At 41.4% G+C, this 11,035-nt stretch overlaps 1 protein-coding gene across 2 annotated transcripts in view; it reads right to left on the bottom strand.

The window, feature by feature from the left end:
• The window catches only part of LOC146526073 (transcription initiation factor TFIID subunit 4), a 99,303-nt gene that overhangs the window by 3,893 nt on the left and 84,375 nt on the right, over positions 1-11,035 (bottom strand). The gene's annotated exons all lie outside the window — the stretch shown is intronic.

Raw genomic sequence — 11,035 nt, 5'->3', positions numbered from 1 at the left:
CTGGAGACAATGCAGAGGTCGAAAGGTGAAATGAAATAACTCATACGATATGTGGATGCTTTTCATCAAGTGCTATATTATCCATGTAAAAGCCACGTTCTGCAGTTCTGCAGCAGTAAAACAGTAAAACCCTCATCCAATTTAAGTAAAAGCGCTAAACACTTCAAGGTCATCTCCTTGTGCAGCCATACACTGTTCCCAGCACTCCTGCTACATTTGGATTGCTGCCGTTTTGAACCTTTTTATTTTTGCATTTCAAACTTGTATCAAGAGCTAACATCATCTTTTATACCATAATGGTTCAGCTTTCATATTGAGGTTGAGAGCTACATCTCGACAAGGCAAACTTGCTAGATTTTGTTTCTTGTGACTTCTTCCCCTAAAATAAAACTCAATTGAAAGGTCTCTTTTATGACACAGTGGATCCATGCTTTCTAAACAAATGCAACGTGCATCTTAGCATGTGAGCATTGTAGCAGGCTGACATTATGGCTTAGTCACACTACAGTAAAAACATAACGGTCGCCTTGTAACTAAGGCTACGTTCACACTGCAGGTCTTAATGCTCAATTCCGATTTTTTGATCAAATCCGATTTTTTTGTCTGCTCGTTCACACTACAAATAAAATGCGACAGCAAACGCCAGTGTGAACGCTCAAAGCGGCCCGCATGCGCAAAAGAAGACGTCACACACAACGCGCTCTGTTTAGACCCAGAGCAAATTGTATTGTTTGACTGATGGCCCTTAATATAAAGACTTCGGACTTTACGTTTCCCAATTTTTGCTTTAAGTTATTTTGTTATTTAAATAATAATGTAAATAACCTAATAATTATCCTTATTGCTGTTTTAGAGAGGAGCGGTGCTTCAAAGGATAGTTGAAGATTTCTGTCAGATTATACAGTATAAATAAAATGTTCACGTTTCTCCAACGTTGTCTTCCCAACAGTTTCACTGACATCTACACTGGATGGCCAGGAAGCGTTCGCGATGTCTTCTCGGGCGCTTCTCCGGCGCTGATAATTGGCGTCTGTCTTGTGTCAGTGACGTAAAAGACGGATTTAATGCGACATGACCATTCAAACAGCAGTCGCTTTCTAAAACATCAAATATGTATCGGATTCAGTACCACATACGAAAGTGACCCAGATCGGATTTGAAAATATCGGATTTGTGCCGTTCACACTGTCATAGCATGATCGGATATGGGTCACATAGGGTCAAAAAAAAATAGGATTTGATGCGCTTTCGCCTGCAGTGTGAACGTAGCCTAAGAAAAGTTGGTGGTCAATATTTATTTTTTTATGTGCATTTCAGCACCAAAGAGTTTGGATGATCAACTGATTGCCCAGACATTACACATGCAAAACCTTCAAGCTCTGGGCAGCCACTTTGAATTGTGAGGCGACTGCATGGGTCACCTGGGGGTAGGCAGCCTGTCTCTGAACTACTACAGTCCGACTCAGTCAGACTGCAATTACTTTCAGACAGATTGACAAAGATTTGCAAATAACTGACGTTTAATTTATAAATGCAAACAGATTGCAAATATTTTGCAGTAAATCTGGTTCCGTCTGCACTGATAAGCACATCTCATCAGCAATGTGTCTCTTTGCAAAAAGGGGACTCAACTCAACTGGTTGCCAGCTGGCTGTATTTTTGTTATATTTCTATATAACAAGAAGCTTGCCATGTGCCTATGCCATTCAGCAGATAAAGAGGTTTGCAATTTTACATTAATTTATCACAGTTAATTGCCATATGGCCACACAGAGACCACGCAATTGCCCACTTGACCCCATTTAATCGCAAACTGATAGGTTGACGACAGATTTACTCAATCGCATTGTACTTTCTAGAAACTCATTTGTGATTTTGTAGGAATCATGCAGCTAAAAGGAGAAGAGAATACTTTTGTTTTTGAATGGCAAATTGTGATAAGTTAATTCGTGGTGTATAATGATAGATTTTTGATCCCACATTGGTGTCTGTTTGTGTACTTTGGCTATGCAAAGAGAGGGATTGTAGGAATTCAACTAATGCGGCAGCTACATTGCATGTAATGTAGCTGTTTCCATTGGATGCTTTTTTTTTTTTTTTCATTTAAAAGGCCAAAAGCATAACAGATTGCCAACTGGTTGAAAGGTTGGCTTGAACAGAATGGGACAGACAGTAAAGTCCACCACAAAGAAGACAAATTGCAAAAAAGACATCAAAGATAGCATATAGCTCAAATATAGACAGTTTTCATTATTTTGGGTTTCACCTCACTGCAAACAAGCTTTTTGTATGGCTTTTTTTTTTACAGCTAAGCTAAACTCCCAACTTAACCTAGAGTAGCCCAGTTTACTGGTTGTTCTACGTATTTTTGACACTGTCCCTTGGTGACAGTGCAGCTACAGGTACAACATGTACATATGGGTCTGCAAAGCCCTGTATACCACCTCCTATCAGTGCACCACCATGCTGTGACCTCAACACAAACCCCAAACTCAGTATGACTTTTTTTATTGTTTCTTTTACTAAGAGTTTTTCCCTCACTTTCTTTTCTGTAAGTCTTTGGAACAGTTTCTATAGTGAAACACAAAACTGTTTAGAGTCAAGCAATATGTGGTTTCCATTCAGAAAATAAAGTAATCTTTGTTCAATGGCAAACACATTGACAGTATCAATAGTAAGGAATGTGGCCTCTAAGCAAGTATACACCTCCAATAAAGAAAAATAATCTGTCTTGAAGAGCTGGATGAGATCAAAAGACACACTAATAATGTCCAGATTTTCAGGTGCAGGCAAATGTTAAAAAAAAAATCTTTAAACTTACAAAACAAAACATTGGCAACATTCACCAAAGGCCACATTTTTGCTCATGTATGTTTTATGGCTCTTTACATTGCCTGGACTATGAACAGATTTTTCCTCTAAATAAACAACTCTGCTGACATAGATCTTAGCTGACGTTCCAGTCTGAAATGGAGACCTTGTTGTTTGTATTTGATCCAGGAAAAAGGAGAACGATAAAAAAACAGGGAGTGTATACAGAGGCTGATACAAATCAAGAGATGCATTTACATTTGGAAATGAGAAACACTGGGAAACAAATCCAGCGAGTGCCCACTTTTCACCCAGGCACAGAGAAATAAGACAGACATTTCAGTCAGGAACACCCTCTCATAATTACATTGATTGCACCACTCTGTAAACACAGAGTACAGACAGGCCTTAATTGCAAACATATGATGGGTATGAATTTACAAGAACAAAACCAAAGTCCCTCCAGTACCCACCCCCTCATATGCTTGTGTTTGTGTACAATGTATGATGATGCCTTGTCTCAAATTACCCTTAGAACACATTTTGTCCCTTTTTTGGAAGCTGTATGACGATTGAGGCTAGCCAGGCCACTTCTCCTGCCAACTTACCTCAACCACATCTAGGGGCAAGTGGGTACAGCATGCTCCTCAGCACCCTGGGGCACACCAGACCCTCACTTTGGGGAGCAACCCCACTTTAATCAGGTCAATCATAGCTGACCACATGTGAAAGATGGGCCTGCCTACTGCCATGCCAATTACTGCCACTCACAAGTAAGGTTGATGACAGGGCCACAGATTTTACCAATCAAAGCCATCCATCCACCTAGATGGATGGGCAGCACTGGCCACAGGCAGGCAGTCAGTGCTGGGGTGATGCAGTGGCTAAAGTGGGTGATGGTGGGGTGGAGGGAGGCAGAAAGCACAGACAGATCATGGTCTACAGGTAGTGAACTGCAGATCCCAGAATGCCTTATTCCCTTTGGGGACAAGGGCAGTCGTAAGTGATTGAAATAATACAGGCAGAAAGTCCAGCGCTTATAGAGGAATTCACTCAAAACAGCCTCTCCTCTCCCCTCTGTCTTTATATGCTGTCGTCATAAGGAATGCCAACAACCCAAACAGTGGTATGTTGTTGTCAGTATCTATGGAGACCAATGCCTCTCACCAGTACACACAGAAATAATGTTGCAGAGGAGGGAGGAGAGGGATGGGCATGGTAAACACCACCGCTAAACAAAGCAGATGGTGGAGTGTCAGTTAGAAAGGGAAGTGAGACATCAATGACTATTCGCTCTTTGTCTAGCAATTACACTGTAATTGTGTTTGAAATTGAATAAAAAAACAAAATGGTAGACTTTTGTAAGGTCATGGTGGATAAAAAGAAAACGTGAGCAGAGGAAAGAGTATGAGAGCAGATTCACAAAGACAGACAGAGGAGTACAGCAAAAAGGAAAATCTCAAAATCAGCTTGGCCAAGAAAGATCCATGAGGCAAAAAACAGCATCTGTCATTTTATCTGTGATGGGCGCTCGGAGGCATTATGTCATATGACATATCCATCGTACAGAATGCGCAGGGATACTTCGATACATCTCTTCAGACATTTGACTTGTTTGGAGCGGGGGACAGACAGAAAAAACACAGAGGATAGAACCTGAGGAGGGGAGAGCAGAGGCTTTAAAGCTCGTCTGTAATAAGGCCTCTTTTGCTGGCTCTGGTCTTCAGCGACAGTGTGTTGACATACATGACAACGTGCCAATGGTCCAGACACATTAGTTTACACTATTTAATTCCCTGTGGTTTGCAGCACATATGCGATAGCACAAAAAAGCAGAAAAAGCACGTCTAAATGTGCTTTATCTATCTTGCAATTAGCATAACACACTAAGTGGAAAATAATGAGAGAGGCACTGAAGCACAGGACAAGTCCTGCACATTCTTGGGTTGTGACCCTATAATAATAGCAATTTCTTGTGAAGCTAAACTTCAGATTAGATTTAGAAATAGAACATGAATGCATACTTTAAATGACTGAAGTAAGATTTACAGAAGTTATTCACAATAAATATGGCCTGATACCAGACATAATTTTCAACTTGTTACACTCCATTTCCTTCGTAAGTTTGACAGTTCATCCCCTCTAACTGATTTATACGGGAGAGGAGATTTAATTTTCCCTAAACAATGACTAGAGACCACCTGAATCTAACATCGTTTTAAACCAAGAATGGTGCATAGCCACGTCAACATGCTGGTATCACTGTGATTTTAAGAGTGAACTGGAACATATTAAAACTGTTCCACATGTTCCTTCATTTATCTTTTATTTGTTTGTTTAGTAGAGAAACCCACTGTTTCATCTGAGCAGACAGTTTGGCAGAACACACAGATTTCAAGATAATGACAAAGGTAACAACAAATACAAGGCTTGTATTATTTAGTGTTATTATCTTCTCCCAATGCAATTATAAAATTATGAGTGAGGGCAGATTTCATGAAAATGACAAGGCTGGTGTGTTTGGACATTATTTTTTTTTCTACTTTTATATGATAATTAGAGATTCGTGGAAAAAAAGAATATTTTACTAGAAAGGACAAAGTCAGCAAATCACAATTTCAGATTATCAGATCATATATGGGCTGCAAAACTCACTTTAACTTTGACAGAACTAAAATGAATTCATATTTTGCTAAACTTACTTTCAATTCATATTTCTATTTACACTCTCTGTCTTTCTTAATCTTGCCCTTATTTTTGACTTATTTTCTCCAGTTGAACAGTAACAGTAGTGGTGCTTGTAGGTGTATGCAATTTACATTCAGTCCTTTACTGTTTAAGAAAGGGAAAGGGGGTAGGGTAGCGGTGGTGGTGGGTTTCTTGCTGATCTGTGTCTTTGAACCCTGAGTGGCACCTGTGCCTTGATGCCGAAGCCAATATTGGATTTGGCCCAGGTCACACCTTAGGGCGGTGGGTTAATGGCCCACTTTGCCAGGCACGCAGAGCTGCTCGGCCCTGCACAGTCCAACCTGCTGTCTCAGCACTCCACTCCTCACGGCAGAAGTTGCAGACAGAGGCTGGGTGGTGAGAGAGGGTGTACTGTATATACCAGTGTGCGACAACACACTAACAATCACGCTGCATTAACTAAAACTGCAACATGGGGATAAAACACTGCGTAGCTGTCATGCTAAAAGACAAATACTAGACTCTAGAAAAATAGAAGCTGTTCATAATACAACATTTATCTTTTACTTTGGTGGTGAGATAACTCTTATGTCTAAGCCTCAGGCCATGAGGACATATATAGAACAATAATGATAGACTGCTGATAACATAGACAAATAAGCGAAGCAAAAGCTAAACCAAGTAGTGTTTTAAAGCTAAAAACTGGGTGGAAGTTAATGATAGCTGCTATTTAGTTATGAAAATTTTCTCTTTCATATTTCGGTCACTCTTAAGAGCACAAAGTCATGATTTAGTGCTCCAATTATATTTGCATTAGGTGTTTAGATCCTTTAAATTGGCTTGCAGGTCCTACTCCTGTTGGGCTTCCTCACATGATGAGTACCTGATGTGCTGACAAACTATCATGCATGCTGGTTGACTGAAGGCCTCGCAGATTTGCTGATTGACAAACTGAAGACCTGACTGTTGGGCTGACTAGCTTAGAGCTTGACTGACTCACTGACTGACCGACTCATTTACTGACTGAAGGGCTGACTAACTGACTGCCTGGTTGACTGACTATGTGCCAGGATGCAAAGCTTTCCCACATGTTTTCCTCCATGCTGCATTTCAGTTGGGGAACGCTGCCTCGTCCCTTCAGTGTTTACAGTGTGTAGCCCAGCCGTGGGAGTGCAGCCCCGCTTCATCTCCACACTCGGGCTGAAACGCCTCTTCTCCGGGCGCCATTAATCAGCAACAGAGACTTTCTCTCTCGCCTCTCCCTTTTCTCGCTCTTCTACGCCCACAGACATGCTGGATGAGGCCATTTTGAAAGAGTTAACAGATGTTGGCTGATTTGCCCCAGGCTTTCTGACATTGCCCGAGTGATGTATTTGATGTGGAGTTTATTCAGCTCTAATAAACGTATAAAGAATTAGAATAATAATTCACAGATGTATATACCCAGATTATATGCCGGAGCTCCCCTTTGAAGCAGACAAGGCAGCCAAGATTAACAGAACCAGGGGGAAGGATGAAAAGGGTTTTGGTTCAGTCCACCAATAATCACAGAGGTCAGAATGGACTAATACCACAGCTTTATGTTCATGCACTGACGCAGATGGCCTTTGTTCCTATCAGAGGTTTCTAAATAAGAGGCAGCCAGTATCGCCATGCTTTCAAAAATGGAGGCGAATGAAGCCCATTTGCTATATATTTCTTTTCTTGTCACAAACATGTTATTTTTAATTTGTCATTTTGTGAACAGCAGAAAGAAAAACTAAAAGAATAAAGGGTAAAACACAATGGGACAGGAGTGAGGTCTAGCATTCTGATCATGGCAAAAAGGATGAGGGAATTACTTTCAAAACAAACAACTTCCATTTGCTTCACAACTAAACAACAACAAATCTCAAAAATGGCCAGTTGCAGAGCATCTTAATACCCACATAAACCATAAAAACAGCTACACAGCTCCATGGCAATGCATAGCAACCGTGCAGAATTTCAGTCAAGGAGAAAGAAGGCAAAAAAACACCTTATTACTTCTAACTCCTGCAAGCCATTTTGGTCTCCAAAGGTTTTAGAGCGCCGCAGGCCATGTGTCTGCAGTGTTTCGGGAAATGACTTGCCTTCGCACGAACACTGCTATGTTCTGCAGCACTGCTGCCCCCAGCATCCCCGCTCAATTTCTGTTTAACCCTTTCCTGCCTTCCCTCACACTGACTCACTGCAACAGAGAGCTCACACCCAGCACAATACTGTCACATTGTTCAGCCTCCCACAACCAAAGCGAATCAGACCAGCTTTTTCATGAGCTAACACATTAACTCCACGTCTAATTTAGCTACTTAAGCATGTGATGGCTCTTGAATAACACGGTGCAGGAAAGGCGTAAGGTTACACGAGGAAGAGAAAGACGAAGTAGGGAAAAAAAAGTGCTCCATTCCACTTGATCTACTACAATGTGCGACACAGTTTGCACACTTGAGTGTGTATCAACGGTGGATTAAATCTGCAAACTCGTTGACACAACACATAATTAAAACATCTTGCTCGAGGTCAGGAATTTTCTAATTAGTAGTGTACTGACAAAGCTGCAATTCCATCGCCCTGAGTCCACAGGTTACTGCTAAGATGAAAGCCGACCCCGGAGCACTATTCTGCAGGGCTGCTCATACAATTCCTCAGAAGACAGTCACAGGGTCACCAAGCTAAACAGTCTGCTGCACCCGGAACCTTACTTCCAAACAAAGAACTTCAAACTTTCCTGCCTGGAAACACAATCTTGCTTTTGTTTCCCCTCTCTCTTTCTTTTCAACCTGAGAGAAACAAAAGATTTTGTGAAGGCAACTAGAGGAAGAAACCATAACACCGTTTTTAATCTTTTTAATTAAAATGCTCTAAGCCTGGCTAGCTGAACAACTTGTAAAATAGTAGAAAGGCTTTATTAGGTGGGGCTTTGTAGCTTAAGTTGGCAACCCCGCTTAGGATTTGGGGGTAATAACATTTGTTCACATATTGCCAATTATTATCTGCTAAATGACAGGAACACCATATTGTCCACAGCCAGAGTAGTACACCAGCAGAACAGCTAACATAACAAGGATCCAGATGGTGAGTTTGTTGCTGTTGTGATTAATAAATCAGTTTTATTTGTCTGAAGATCATAATCCAACCAATAACCCACCAAGCAATGTGTTCAATGTCTTGCTTCCCTGGCACTTTCTATAGTGAGGGACAGAGTGGCTGCGAAATTGCTAACAGCCTCCCTGATAACCTGGACAATTAACACAGGCCAAGTATCTTTGGCTACATAAAGTATCAGAAGTAGAACTTTTTCAGCATTAAATATTCAAGGCGTTTCATATATAAAATGAACCCAATTAGAGTTAAAATAGGAGAAGTGTAATGAGTCTCTAGTCAGAATGCTTGTCTTCAGAACTACTCGCTAATGAGCCCTTGTTGGTTTTACACACTTTACTTTCAATGGTGTGGCACTGTCATTTCTGCTGGTTTTTAATTTTTAATTCAAGTTGAATGAGAGGGTGGTGACTGAGTTAATAATCAAGGCACCGGGGTGTTTTGCAGCCGATGGATAGCTGGGAGAAGTTGCCAAATGAGGCTTGTGGTCCACCCTTTGATGTCTTTGCGAAACGTTCCAAATAGGAATAACCAGTTAACAAAAGCCTATCGGTTCAGAATGGTATCAAACATAAATGACCATACTAAGAAGAACGCATCCTGCAAATGGCCTAATTAGGGAAAATGGTACACTAGCAAAATAGCATGGCACTGAATAACACAGAACCCATGCGCAATAACAGACACTGACTCAAGCACAGGATGAGACACGAAAAGCAGCACAACAGTTCCCGCTGCTCGGCAGACATGTGCTGTATCCTGAGCTGTCAGTCTTCACATAAATCCTCATATGAGCAGTGACACATTTCACTTACAAGAAAAGGAACACACCAAGGAGCCACAGTAGATTTGCAGATGTAGGGTTTTAGAGAGCACATCTATGGCAGAGGTTCGCGCTATGAATCGGCCCTTGATCTTAAATTGACATTAATGGGGCCATTTTTGACATCACTTAGCCATCACAGGCTCGCTCCCGTGCTGCTGACACTGGTCCCCGTGCACCTGATGCGGCGCCTGCTAAGATGAGCAGCAGGAAAATGGCTGTCTGAAGAGCAGGTCTGATTAAAATCCACGCTCTTCAGGGGAAAGAGTGAAGTTTCATGTTTTATATAGATGGCCCAGAAAGACGAACCAAAACTTAAATAGAGTGTCTCTGTGAACATCCGTGACCCCCAGTGTCATTGTTTTTTATCCAAAAAGCTGAAGGGGAGAAGCTGCCAAAGTTTTCTAAGCTATTCTGAAACAAATTTACCAGTCTGGGGATTTATGGTGTTAAATCAACCTACAGTAAAGTTACAGTAAAATGCCCGACTTATATTGTACTTCTACTAGTTTTTTTGTTAAGCAAAAAAGTCTTTTGACTAACAATAGGGTATGTGACACTTGTCGAAATTCAAATCGTATAGAGTAATATGCAATTAATTTAAAAAATCCAGATGTGTGGGAGGCAAACGGGGTAAAAATGGTTGGCAGCTTTGCAAAATTTCAACGCAGTTAAGGAGTTCCTCATTATGGTTCTGTTGGCACTTTTCTGGAGGCCTCATTCCTCCCATCAGATTGCTCTTCCACAGGCCCAGAAGGCTTACTTCCTACCTGCACAGCATTTTGGCAACCTGCTTTATTATACCACATACAACAGCATCCTTTCCCAAGCAGCTGTGTGTATATATGTGTGTATAGTGCTTATCTACATATTGACTTGGTATAAATCCACAATCTTGTCTGCCATAATAATTACACATCTTGTAAAAGAAAGTACTCAATTCTTCCTGCACCTGAGGCGGGCAGCTGCAGGAGCTACCCTTCGGCGCCCAGCAAACACACCTCCGGCGCTGCCTGGTATCCAAACAGCTTCAGCGTGCACCCAAAGCCATTGCCTTCCATGGTGTAATGGCGCCTTTCTATTAGATTCCAAGTGAAGAGAAAATGCCAACGCAAGCACTGGTAAATGTGTTTCTATGTACTGCAGGAACAAAGCAGTTAGGACCGGCTGAACAGGTAATAAAGACAGCAGGGGCCTGTTTTATAGTTGTCAATGAGTCAAGACCACACACGCATAACTGCACATACCTTGATACAAATGTATACGCAAACACACAACAAAGCCATCATGTGTAGTGACAGAGGCCAGCCCAGGAGGTATGTTTGCATTCTGTGGCTCTCTGGACCTTGTGGTATGTGTATATAAAAATTTCTCCAAAGGCCAGACAAGCCTTTTAAAGCCAAACCACATCTCATTGCTCAGACATGTAATCAAAATGCTGATGCGGGCGATAGGGACCATAGGCAGCTATTCACAACTCCCCCAAAGTTCTATCAGTGGAGGCCGTTCATTAGTCCAACAAATACATAATTTATGCAATCTAAAATATACATGTGATCATGAATCAAAATGGGAATGAGAGGCACAGAA

Source organism: Neolamprologus multifasciatus, chromosome 1 (genome assembly GCF_963576455.1).
Source record: "Neolamprologus multifasciatus chromosome 1, fNeoMul1.2, whole genome shotgun sequence".
Taxonomy (NCBI): domain Eukaryota; kingdom Metazoa; phylum Chordata; class Actinopteri; order Cichliformes; family Cichlidae; genus Neolamprologus; species Neolamprologus multifasciatus.
Note: the sequence above shows the minus strand (reverse complement) of the source record. Positions and strands in the feature narration are given on the sequence as shown.